The following is a 13,116-nucleotide window of genomic DNA, read 5'->3' as shown; positions in this document are numbered from 1 at the left end:
ATAAGAAATGTAACAATCATCTAACTAGAATTGTAGGTTGACAGAGGAAGGAAGGGGTAAAAGCAATAATTAAAAGGATAATGGTTGAGAATTTCCAAGACATAAACCACAGATTTAAAAAGCCCAACAATCCCAATAAGGGTACATAAAAGGAAATTTACACTGATAGTAGAACTGCAGAATACCATCACCATAAACAAAGAGAAAATTTAAAAACAGCCAAAGAAAGAAAAGACAGATTGTATTCAACTGGACAATGATTAGACTTCTTTACAACTATGGAAGCTAGGAAAAATTTTGAAATCTTCAGTGTGCTAAAAGAAAATCACTGTCAACCAAAATTTGTATATTATCTTTCAGAACAATGGAAAAGTCAGACAGCTTCAAATAAGCAAATAAAAACTGAGAGTTTGCCACCAAATAGATCCTCACCAAAGGAAACTCTAAGGGCTGCTTTCTAGGCAGGAAGAAAGTGAACACAGATGAAATGTTAGAGATGAATAAAGGAATGAGCAAGGAATGTGATAAATATGTGGTTGATTGTAAATGAATATTGACTAAAAAGAACAATGGTAATACTGATTATCTTTTAGGAAGTTAAAAAATACTAGCTAGAAATAAAATACACAACCATCTATAACATGTAAGTTGGGAGAGGAATGATCAGAGTTGAAGTGTTCTACTGTCCTTTTTATTATTTGGGACACTGGTAAACATATTAAGTATCCAAGTTAAAATTCCTAGCATAGTCACCAAAAGGGTGTGTAACTTCTTAACTAAAAAGGAAAAAAGTGGAAAGAGAAAAATAATCAACACAAAAGTAGATGAGAACAGAGAAAAAAAAAGAAACATTGAAGGTTCAAGACATACAAAAAACACAAAATAAGGTGGTAGAGTTAAATTCAAATATATTGTGAATTAAAATAAAAATAGACTAAATACCCACCTTAGAAGGCAATGATTTACAGATGTTGTGAGTGTATATACATATATTCTGTTTTAAAGAATTCAGCTATATTCTGTTTATTTCAGTCACATTTAAAACATAAGGATTCAGAAAAATTGAGAATAAGAGTGTGAAAAAATTGTACCATGCAGATACTAACCAAAAGAAAGTTGGTGTTACTATATTAGTTAGTATTAGTCAAAATAGTCCTTAAGACAGGAAGCTTTAAAAAGAATTATTTCATGAGGATAAAAGGTTCAGTTTTCCAGGAAGATGTGAGTTCTCTAAATTTTTAAGTACTTAGATCAAGCTGACAAAAGCAGTAAGGAGACAGAAGATTAGAATAACTCAATAAACTGGCTTTAATCGACTGAATATACAGAATACTGCACCTGACAACTACAGAACACACACCTTTCAACCAACATGGAGTATTTTTGAAAATTGACCACATGCTGAGTTAGACAGCAAATACCAACAATTTTCAAAAGGTTGAAGTCATACAGACCACAGTTCATGACCAAATACAGTTAAGTTAGAAATCAATAACAAAAGGTTAACTAGAAAAACCCATATGTGGAAATTAAGATACCCTCTTCTAAATAACTTGTGGATCAAAGAATAAATTATGGTGGAAATTAGAAAATACTTAAATGTGTGACAACAAAAATGCTATAAATCAAGATAGATTCAATACAGATAAAGTAGAGTCTAGTGAGTAATTACATCTTTAAATGCTTTTATTAGGAAATGTGAAAGTCTCACAATGAGTTAAGTTAGAAAAAAAAATTAAAAAAGAGTGGAAATGGTAAAGATAACAGAAGAAATCAATATAATAGGAAAAGATACAAAAGAGAATTAACAAGTCCAAAAATTCTTTCTTAGGAAAGCCTTTTACATATAAATATTAGAACAAAAGAGAGAATATAACAGTTGATGCATATAATTAAACGGTTAATAAGGAGGGCGAGGGTTATGAACTACTTAAAGGCTATGAATTGGAAAATTTAGAGAAATGGATAAATTCCTAGAAACAGAGAACATCAATAGTTCTTCAAGAGGAAATGGAAAATAATAGTCCAAACATTTTTTAAAGGAAATATATCAGTTGTTTAAAATTGTTCCACAAAGTAAAATATTTTTGCTGTGGTAGTTTTCCTTCCTAAAATTTTTATTGTAATAATTTTTAATCATGCAGAAAAGTAGAATCATAAAATGAACAGTGTATCCACCACTCAGCTTCAGTGATTGTCAATGTTTGCTCATCCTTTTCATTCAGCCTCTTTCTCTCCCACTTAAACATTTTTATTTTGAAATAACTTTAGACTTACTGAATAGTAAGTCTAAAATGGTACCAGGGGTTCCCATATGCCTTTCACCCAGCTTCTCCTATTGTTAAAATTTTAATGTTACTATAATACAATTAGTCAAATACAAGAAGTTAACTTTGATAAAATAGTACTAACTAATTTTGAGAATATTTGACTCTCACAAGTTTTTGCATTAATGTCTGTTTTCCTGTCCAGGATCCAACTAGGGGTCTCCTCCAATTTACAGTAGTTCCTAAAGACCAGTTCCAGTCTTTCACAAACTAATCCAAAGACAAAAAAGAGGGAATGCTCCATAGCTTGCTTTATGAAGTTAGTATAATTTTAATATTTTAAGCTAATCTCACTTATGAACATTGGTACAAAAAATACAGACAGGATATTAGCAAGTCAAATTCTGAAGTGTATGGAAAATTAATAAATTGTTACCAGGGTGGAATTACTCCAGGAATTCAAAGTCAGGTTAACATTAGATAACTAATAAATGAAATGGATTAATACATTAAAGACAAAAAATCATACCATCTCAAAAGAGGTGAAATATAAAATTTAGCATACATTCTTGATAGGGATTCTTTTTTAAAATTGAGGTATAATTAACATACAACATTAATTAGTTTTAGGTATACAGCATAATGATTCAATATTTGTATATATTGCAAAATGATCACCACAATAAATCTAGTTAGCATCATCACCATACTAGTTATAGAACATTTTTTCTTGTGATGAGAACTTTTGATTTACTCTGTCATAGCAACTTTCAAACTTTCAAAACAGTATTATTAACTATAGTCACCATGCTATACATTACATCCCCATGACTTATTTATTTTATAACTGGAAGTTTGTACATTTTGACTTCCTTCACCCATTTTGTGTACTTCCCAGCCATCAATCCGTCCTCTGTGTCTATGAGCTTACCTTTCTGTTTTTTTAGATTCCACATGTAAGTGAGATTATAAGGTATTTGTCTTTGTCTGACTTGTATCACTTAATGTTGCCACCATCTATATATTTTGTTGCAAATGACAAGATTTCATTCTTTCTTATGACTGAATAATACTCCATTTGTGTGTGTGTCTGTGTGTGTGTGTGTACACACACACATACCATATTTGTTCATTAATCTGTTGATGGACACTTAGGTTGTTTCCATATTTTGGCTATTAACAATTTTTAAATTAAGAATAGAGGGAAACTTCCTGATTTGCTAAAAATATCTACCACAGTTTATAGCAAACATATTTTATGATAAAACATTGAAAATATTCCCTATAATATAGAAAAAGATAATAGCTACTATTACTACTTTTATTTAACATTGTACTAGAGAACCTAGCTAACTCAACAAGCAAGAATAAAAGAAATAAAAGTATATGCATGGTTAGACAGGAGCAAAGATCTCATTATTCACAGACGATAGATGACCATCCACATACAAAATCTCTCAAATAGGCAAATTATCAAAATTAATGAGAAATTATAGCCAGTTGTTGATTACAAAATTAATAGACAAAAATAATTGCATTTTTATCCACCAGCAGCAACATAATTTCCAAATATACCACTTAAACAGCATCAATGATACCAAGTATCTAGGAATAAATCTAAAAATATAAGTACAAAACCTTTATAGAGAAAAGCATAAAGTTTTATTAAAGAAACATTAAAGAAGACAAATGAAGAGATAAAACACACAACTTCCTCGTAATCCCCAACTTTTACCACTCAAATTAGTTTCTCTCACTACTTCTTTCCATTCACTGTATTATTGGAATTTAGAAATTAAAGGCTGCACACTCTGAGCGGTTATATGTTAACCTGTAGATTTTTGCCTGGTAGAGATGCAAACAGTTCTGTCCCATAGAAGAGGTGATCCAAGATTTTATTGCTCTAACACTAACCACATCACTCTCTTAACTTAAAAGAATAAAAAGCTCATTCTGAGCCCTCTCCTGATAGCCTATATAAACCTCCATCCCTCAAGTCTCTTAGAACTAGCTTAATAAATTACTGGTTCCCTCATTATTTAATGAGTTAAAATCTTTGACCAGTGTCCACTCTATATGAGACTCATGATTTTAACTTTTTGAAAATTATACTTTGACACCATGCTGCTACTAATAAATTCTTTCCAAATTGTTTATCTGATTACATTATTTCTCTGCTTATTTCCCCTAATGATTCCCTGTAACTTAAGGACTGATATTCACACTCTGTAGCTTTACACTTTCCTGTCCTTCATGGCCATGGACCTACCTACTTTTCTAGCTCATCTCTTGTCTCTGCTCCCCTCCAGAAACACTTTATGCTCTAACCTATGACACAGCTGAAAACGCAGCTCCTTTCCTTGTATATGCTGCTTTCCTCATCTAGAATTCTTTCTTCCATTTCATTCCTCAACCCTTTCCCCTTTTCACTCCTTTCTATCTTATTCATCCTTTAAGACTCAGTCTAGGTATCACCTCCTCTGTCTAGAAGCTTTCCTGAGAACTCTTGCTGAGTGAGGTGTTCCTTTCCCATGCTTTCCTGTTGTTTACCACTATTGCAACACCCTGTTGCAGTTTTTCATTTACTTGCCTGTTTCTGAGACTAAAGCTAAAGGTAAATTGTAAGCTCTTGAGCTAGGAATTGAATTGAGTATCTCTTAAGTACTTCTGTGTTGACTGTACTATTAAGAAAATGGCCTGTTTACTTCACCTGCCTCAGCAAAGAATAAATTTTTATAGTACAATATGTTGACATTATGTCAATAATGTGATAAACATAAGCAAAGTTATATGTAGCCTCTTACCAATGGTCCTAGCACCCAAATATAACTATTATTGCATAGATTCTTTTTCTTGTTTCCTTCATAATGTTGTAGTCAATGAAAGAAAATAATTTATTGTTATTGTACTTTTGTCTATTAAAATTTGTTCCATATTTCTCAATCATATAATTGCTAAGATACTCAGAATTTTATTCATACTTTGCCTCCAGGCAAAACAAACAGTGTTTATAGGCATGAAAGTGTTATTACCCATTTTTCCCCAAGAAATCTAGAGAAAATCATTTCCTGATGGTTTTAAGGCAAAGGTCCACTGGTACACTAAGTGTTTATGGCTCTCTGATAGTAGTATGTGACACAACCTTACCTTGTGTGTTGTGTGGGCCCTTGACTAGACTTTGTTCTTAACCTCTTCAAATTGTAAGTCATCTGCCTAAGAGGCATTTCATTGTGTGATTTCCTATTGACAGATGTCTTTCTTATGCTTTTCTAAATGCTGTTCTATCTGGAGCAAGTTGGTTCCCTTTGGCAGAAAACAGTATTTCATGAGAAAAATTTTCTAATGGAAGGAATTCTAGACTTCAGTGCTGAGTATCAGCAACATGAAGAAAAGTGTGACTGTATGAGGATTAGAACTTTAAACATATGATTGACTTCAGGCTCCAACCAAAGCAAAGGGTGCGTCCTCTTATGTTTTAACTTGCTCTAAACCAACTCCAGATGTCAAGGTTCTTGGTAAAATGTGTTCAATCTATGCCCTGAAGTACTTGAGTCTCTAAATCTTTGAAAGAATATTTTTACTCTTTCATTCCAGATTAGAAAAGCGTCATCAGGAAAGCTGAAATGGAATTGCTTGATGGTCTCATGTTAAATTCCCTGTTTCTTTAGATAATCACCCTTCCTATTAGTAGTGGATGCTTCTTAAAAGATTTTAAAATCTCAGGTGATATGAACATTTCTATCTAGCAGCATTAGGACTGCTTTGATCAGTGGTTTTCAAACTAAGTTCTGAGTGTCCTATTAAGTTTCAAACTATGTTCTGACCTTAGGGTCTGAAGAGGTGAGTAGATGGGATTACCCACCCAAGTTTCAATATGAGCAGCTCTGTTTTTGTCTATTTTATATAAATTGGGCTCTAACACATATTTCACTTGAAAAAAGAGATCCCCTGCTGAAAGACAAGTTTAAAAAAAGAAAACAGAGCTAGAATACTTGTTTTGGATTCAGTAGTTAGCTTACAATGCATGCAAATAAAGTAGGCTTAGGATACTGGTATTACTGCTAGTGCAAAGGAGTGACACATTAATTTTTTTATTTATTATACTTCAAATAGTTTTTGAATTTCTACACCCTGGTAACTGTGTGTACTATGTGCTGGATATAACTGCAAAAATAGGCAGAGTACCTGCCCTCATTGGCTGTGTATTTTAGTGGAAAAATGGATAGTTACATAAGTAATTATGATGCATCATGAAAACTAGGTGTGTGTGTTGGGAGAAGGGAGTCAAGAAAGACTTCTGAATGTTAGCAAAGCAAAAGTCAGGAAGTAGGAAATGGGACATATGGATGTGTAAAAGCCTGTTTGTGAAAGAGACAGTGGCTCTCTTGAAGAACTGAAAAAAAAGTGTATTAACTCTGGAGTGTAGAGTGCACATTAGAGAAGCCTTGTAAATTGTCTTAAGGAGTATGGACTTTAACTTAAGAGCTTTGGGAAGCAATAGCACAAAACGATCAGATTTCTGTTTTTAAAAGCTCATTCTGGCTGAGGGGGAGAATGGAAAGAAAAGCAGAGTAGGGAAGCAAGGAGAAGGCTATTAGAGTGTTCTAGTGAGTGATGGGGTTCCCTGAGTTAAGGGAGGAGAAGTACAGGTGGAGAGATGTGGAAGATTCCTGAGTTAGATTGCATTGGGTGTGATGATTGATGGAATGGGTGCTGTGTATGGAAGAGGGAGTGTCAAGGATGTTATTCAGTTTTCTAGTTCAGGCAACTGAGTGGATAATGGAGTCATTTATAGACACCAGGAACTTGGGAGGGATTCCACATATAAGTGAGATAATACAGTATTTGTCTTCCTCTGACTTACTTCATTTAGTGTAATGGCCTCAGGGTTTATCTGTGTTGTTGAAAATGGCAAGATTTCCTTCTTTTTTATGGCTGAATAGTTTTCTATTGTGTATGTGCATCTATCTATCTCATAATTTCTCTGACTGTTCATTTGTCAATGGACACTTGGGTGTCCATGGAAATAATGCTTCAGTTAACATGGGGGTACAGATATTTCTCTCAGATACTGATAGTTTCCTTTGGATATATACCCAGAAGTAGAAATGCTAGATCATTTAAAAGTTCTGTTTTTAAGTTTTTGAGGAACCTCCATGCTGTTTTCCATTATGGCTGTACCAACTTACATTCCCACCAACAGTGCAGTTTCCCTTTTCTCCATGGTCTCACCAGCATTTGTTATTTCTTATCTTTTTTTATGATGGCCATTCTTACAGGTGTAAGGTGATACTGTAGTTTTGAGTTGCATTTCCTTAATAACTAGTGATGGTCAGCATTATTGTGACAAGGGGAAAAATTATTTGTGTTCTGAGAAAAATAACTTGCAATTTATAGTACTCAATTGACGGCAAAGGAAGTTCTTTGCTGAACAGAGTGCTGGCTGTGAGGATGCAAGGTTAAGAGTTTATTAAATTGTTCTGCATTAGAAAATTTTTATTTATTTATTTTTGCAAGAGGTAGATGAGAGCAGGGCCATGGGACAATGTAATGAGATCCAGAACCAGGGAAAACTTGGAGCCTATGTGTGGACAAAATAAAAGGGTGAAGAGGTAACCAAGGGGAACTTTGTGGGGAGAGCTGAGATCTTTAATAGTAGTTTCTATTGAAGTTTGCCATGTGGTCCTTGATACAACCCTTTCATGCTTTGGTCCATAAAATCTATAATAAAACTTACTTTTTTAAAAATGCCTTGAGGAATTGAATTTGTTCTTCTTGAGAAGTGTAGAAGTGCCGAGTCTTACTTTATGGTGCCTGTGGCCTACAACAGGGCTGCCTATCCAGGCATATCTCATTCACATTGCTTAGATGTTCAGCATCCTCTTTTCTGGGTGAAGATATGCAGTATTTTTAAAAAGCAGAATACAGAAACAAACACCTGGAAACTATCATCACTGGGCCCAGAATGACCCAGCTCAGCTCTGAAGGATGAAAGTAGAGTTTCATCTGGTTAATGTACACAAAATCCAGAAGACTTTGGCTTAACCCAGAACTTCCACAGGTACCTCACAAAATGGGTATAGAGCTTCCACTCCAGGTTTTCTTGATATGGAAAATGTCACTTGTTCAGAACATTTCCCTGATGCTGCACAATTTGTATGAAAATCAAAGAATAAAACAGTATTCAGTAAATCCTAGGGGAAAGGCTTTCAGTTGACTGAGAACTCTTTCCTTGCCCAGAAAACCAACAGCAGCAGCCTTCCGAGCCCATCTGTGATGTAATGAGGTAATGGGTTAGATTTTCAGTTTCCAGCAGAGCTTTTAGTCACATTTAGCTCCATAGCTCTACTTTCCCACAATTTCCTTTGCTTTTTCACAGTGGAATAGGGCCTGTTAGGAAACAAGAAGAAGCTTTTAAGAAAAAGGTCACAGAAAAACACATACTATGAAAAACTGATAGGAGTGGAAATGAGATACAGATAAAGATGACAGAGTCCAGGAGAGAATCCGGGAAGCTTAAAATCTGAGAGTGGTACATAGTGTACTGCTTTGAAATAATGGCTACTCAAGTGAATAAAGCTGCAGGAATTTGTTGTAGGAGATTAATTGCTTTAAGTCTTTGGTGCCACTTCCAGAACAGTGACTATTTTAATTGGAAAACTGGTTTCTATAGAATGACAGACAGGTACAAAGGAGTGGGTAGTGCTCTGCTGCATAGATAACATAAGGATAGCCCTGAATGTGCTTGTATGAGTCATCACGTAAGAAAGCTCCAAGAACTGAGCATCGTAATGTGAAGGCGGAGCATAAGATTTAGAGTCAAATGGCCTAGATGAAAACCCAAGCTCCAATTCTTGCTACCTGTCAAATAGGAGGACCCTCAGTTCTATAAAATGAGGTGTTATGTGTCACACGATTACTATGAGGCTCAATGGATATAAAATACATATGGAAACATTTTTAATATTTTTCTTAATTACAAAAGTAATATATGTTCAGTGTAAGAACTTGGAGAACATAAAAAGACAAAGGGAAACACCAAAGAAGTATCCATTCTGATTACTCAGTGCCTAATTTCATCCAGTTTTTAAATATTTTGAATATCACCCCTGAATATGAAAAGCTCCTTTGCATTTCCACTGCACAATGCATGCTGGCTCATGACAGAGGCTAATTCATTAACCCTGATTATCCCAAATTTAGAGATATCCCATTAGCCCAAAATTGGAGACTTATTTTTGAAATTGGCTGTTTTTACATGTATTGGATGAGAATAAAGTGAAAACCTTAACTGACCTTTGTGAATTTTATTGACTTAAGCATAATTTAAGGTAAAGTTGATACTTTTGTTTCTAAGTATCCAATTGTTTTTACTGTTTTAAAAAGTAAAGTGAATTTTTTTCAAAGTTTAGTTCCAGACATCAAAATAGCAGGACATAGGAATGTATTCTTTTCTTAATAGAAACATCTTTATGGAGGTATAAGTCCATACCATAAAATTCACCCATTTAACGTGTATAATTCAATGGTTTTTAGTATTTTTGCAGAGTTGTATGATCATTATTAGAATCTAATTTTATCACCTTAGAATGTCCATACCCATTAGTTGTCACTCCCCACACTGTTGTCAAGGATATGACTGTATTCGTGGTGTTAGAACCAAACTGAAGCCAGAAACAATCCTGGGCAATGAAGACAGTAACATTTGCTTTTGGTGTCCTCAGACTTCACCTTTTAGATCCAGCACTCCGCCATCGCCAGACCTCACTTTCCCAAGCAGATTCCCAATTCCGATCTTTTCTCCACCTCCGCACACAAACCTCTTGTCAAATACTTCAGTCTGTGGAGATCTGTTTTATCTCAGATCTCACAAGCTCAGGGAAAGTTTAGCATCATAAGCAGTGCGGACTTAATATGCTACTCTCCCCAGTTGTAATTACTTGGGTTGCTAATTTCTTAAAACCAGTAATAGTTTTCAGTTTGGAGCCCCAAGGGCTGGGCTCTGCACTCAGCACTTTTTATACCTTATTTTGGGTAATTCTTGCTAACCAGGGAATTAAATTAATATTTTAATTCAACAGAGGAGAGGGTAGAGGCTCAAGAAGTCAGGTAACTTCCCCATGGCAATCCATGTATCAAATGGCAGAATCAGCATGTCCATCCAGATGTGTTTGATATCAAGATCCATGCTCTTATCTTACTACACTGATGGACAGTGACTGCATTGGGGTATGGGTGGGGACTTGATAATATGGGTAAATGCAGTAACTACATTGTTTTTTCATGTGAAACCTTCATAAGAGTGTACATCAATAATACCTTAATAAAATTAAAAAAAAAATCCATGCTCTTAAGTTTAGGACAGACTTTTTAAATATTTTAATGTTTCTGAAATTAGGATGCCTTTTACAACTGATGGTGTCTACAATTGGCATTGTATTTTCTTTCTTAGTGGCACCTAAGATAGCAGTGCATCTTACAGTCGATACCTCTTTGTTTTGATAAAAGCTGGTACTACACAATTTTGCCTCCCTAAAGGAATTAACCTTTAATAATGAAATATAAGGTATTAATGATAGAGTTAGGAGGAGAGGTGGAGATGGATTTTGAGAAGAAATTCCCCCTCAACAGAGCAGTGTATCCCATAATACAGATGCCTACCTGCTTCTTCTGTGGATAAAAGTGACCTGATAAATGTTATTCTCATAATGCCTTACTCACAAACAATTAAAACATTTCTTTAATTTTTGTGATTAAATCTTTTAAAAACAACTTAGGTTTTTTACTTCAGTATAGAGCAGAGATGGTCTTGCAGTATCAGTTAAAGAGGTGTCAGAGTTATTCAAATTGATTTTAGTTGAATTTAATTTTTAAAAAATCATGAAACTCTTAAAGGATAATACTCCAACTCAGAGAAAGTTGAGGAATCATTGACTTACAGCAAATTGATGTTAGGGTATTTGATCCATATTTGCAATGCCTTGTGTATTTCTATATATTTTCTCATACTTTCTGCCCACAACAATTTTTGAGAAGGAAAGGAATAAAAATATTTTTGCCTAAATAATTCCCAATATTTTGCTTTCCCTTTCAAAGCATAATGAGAGTTAAGTAGAAGTAAGGAAACAGGAGAAAGCTCTTAAACATTCACTTGTGGTTTAGTTAGGTCACTGTTCACCTGTTCTTTCCTTCTTTCTGGTGTTTCTCTGGACTGAGGTTGCAGAACTGTAGGCTTTCACACAGTTGAGCAAGTCAGGGCTTTCCTCTTCTGGATCAATCCCAAACTAGAAATTTAAGAGGAGAAGGAGAAGGTGGGTTTGGGGAAGAGGACAAGAAGGCAGGCAAGATGATCAGGTGGTGCTTTTAAGATCTGCCTCTGGTTACTGTGTGAGAACAAATTGGAGGGTTGTCCTTGAAGGTAAGGATAAGATGAAGATTCTGGTCCTGACTTTACCAGACTTGGGTGAATGAGGCAACACATTGATCGTGGTTTCCGAATGGCGTTATGTCTTTTATATTTAGCATAGAAGTTATGAGATTCAAATGAAATGATGCATATAAAAGTGTTTTGAAGAAGCTCAAGGGGAGACATAAATACAAAAATTAATTTAAGATGGCAAAGAACTACATAGCAAAGTTTCTCTGTTAACAGTTACAACAAAACAGCTACCTTTTATTAAGCATATATTCTGCACTTTGTCCTCACAGTAGCAACATGAGAAAGGTATTACTAGCCCCAGCTTAGAGCTGAGCAAACAGATTTAAGGAAGTTAAACAATTTTCTTTTGCCAGGGTGACAGTTGCTCAGTGGAAGAACAAGGATTCAGTCCCAGGTGTGTCCAACTTCTCAACCACATCTTAAATCACTCTGCCTACATCATCCATCTTTTTCGCTTTATCATGTTTATTGTGAGAACCACCGAAAATGTAAGTGCTTAAAGTGAAATAACTCATTTTGCCAAAACATCTTGTTTATGATCATGCCTTATTTTTCTTTTTGTGTTGTTTTTGGTTTATAAAACTTTTTTCTACTTTAACTGACTTACCTGGACAACTGAAATGATAGCAGATAAAAACTGAATGCAACAAGTAAGGAGGTCAACCTTTTCCACTAGTTTTAGGAGTGACTGTATAATATTTTATTTGTGAAACATCTGGTTATGATCAGTCTCTGTGTTATTTATGTCATACCAAATAAGTTTGCTGAATTATAAAAAATTTTTCCTTTTTTAAATTGAGATAAAATTGAAATATAATATTGTTAAGTTTAAGGTGTGTAACATGTTGATTTGGTACACTTGTATATTGCAATATGATTACTACTGTAGCATTTAGCTAATCTCCCTATCATATCACATAATTATCATATTTTTCTGTGTGAGAACAATTAAGATCTATTCTCTTAGCAACTTTGCAGTTCATAATACAGTACTGTTGGCTATAATCACTATGCTGTGCATTAGATCTCCAGAACTTTTTAATCTATTAGTTAAGTAAACAACATCTGCCCAATTCTCCCACCCATTAGCCCCTAATAACCACCATTCTACTACATGTTCTTTATGAATCTGGTTTTTTTAGATTCCACATATAAACGATATAGTACAGTATTTGTCTTGTCTTTATTTCACTTAGCGTGATTCTGTCAAGGTCATATATGCTGTTACAAATGGCAGGATTTCCTTCTTTCTCATAGCTGAATAATATTCCATATATATATATATATATATATATATATATATATATGTCACATCTCCTTTATCCATTATCTGTTGAGGGACACTCAGGTTGTTTCCATATCTTGACTATTGTGAATAATGCTGCAGTAAATAAGGGAGTGCAGATACCT

The 13,116-nt window shown here is 34.4% G+C and overlaps 1 long non-coding RNA gene across 1 annotated transcript in view; it reads left to right on the top strand.

The window, feature by feature from the left end:
* The window catches only part of LOC130682585 (uncharacterized), a 31,444-nt gene extending 19,255 nt beyond the window's left edge, over nucleotides 1-12,189 (top strand). Inside the window, exon 3 of the long non-coding RNA XR_008995833.1 lies at nucleotides 12,060-12,189. This is a non-coding gene — a long non-coding RNA (uncharacterized LOC130682585). The remainder of the gene's footprint in view (nucleotides 1-12,059) is intronic.
* The last annotated feature ends 927 nt before the right edge of the window (nucleotides 12,190-13,116 follow it).

Source organism: Manis pentadactyla, chromosome 2 (genome assembly GCF_030020395.1).
Source record: "Manis pentadactyla isolate mManPen7 chromosome 2, mManPen7.hap1, whole genome shotgun sequence".
NCBI classification, from domain to species: Eukaryota; Metazoa; Chordata; class Mammalia; order Pholidota; family Manidae; genus Manis; species Manis pentadactyla.
Note: the sequence above shows the minus strand (reverse complement) of the source record. Positions and strands in the feature narration are given on the sequence as shown.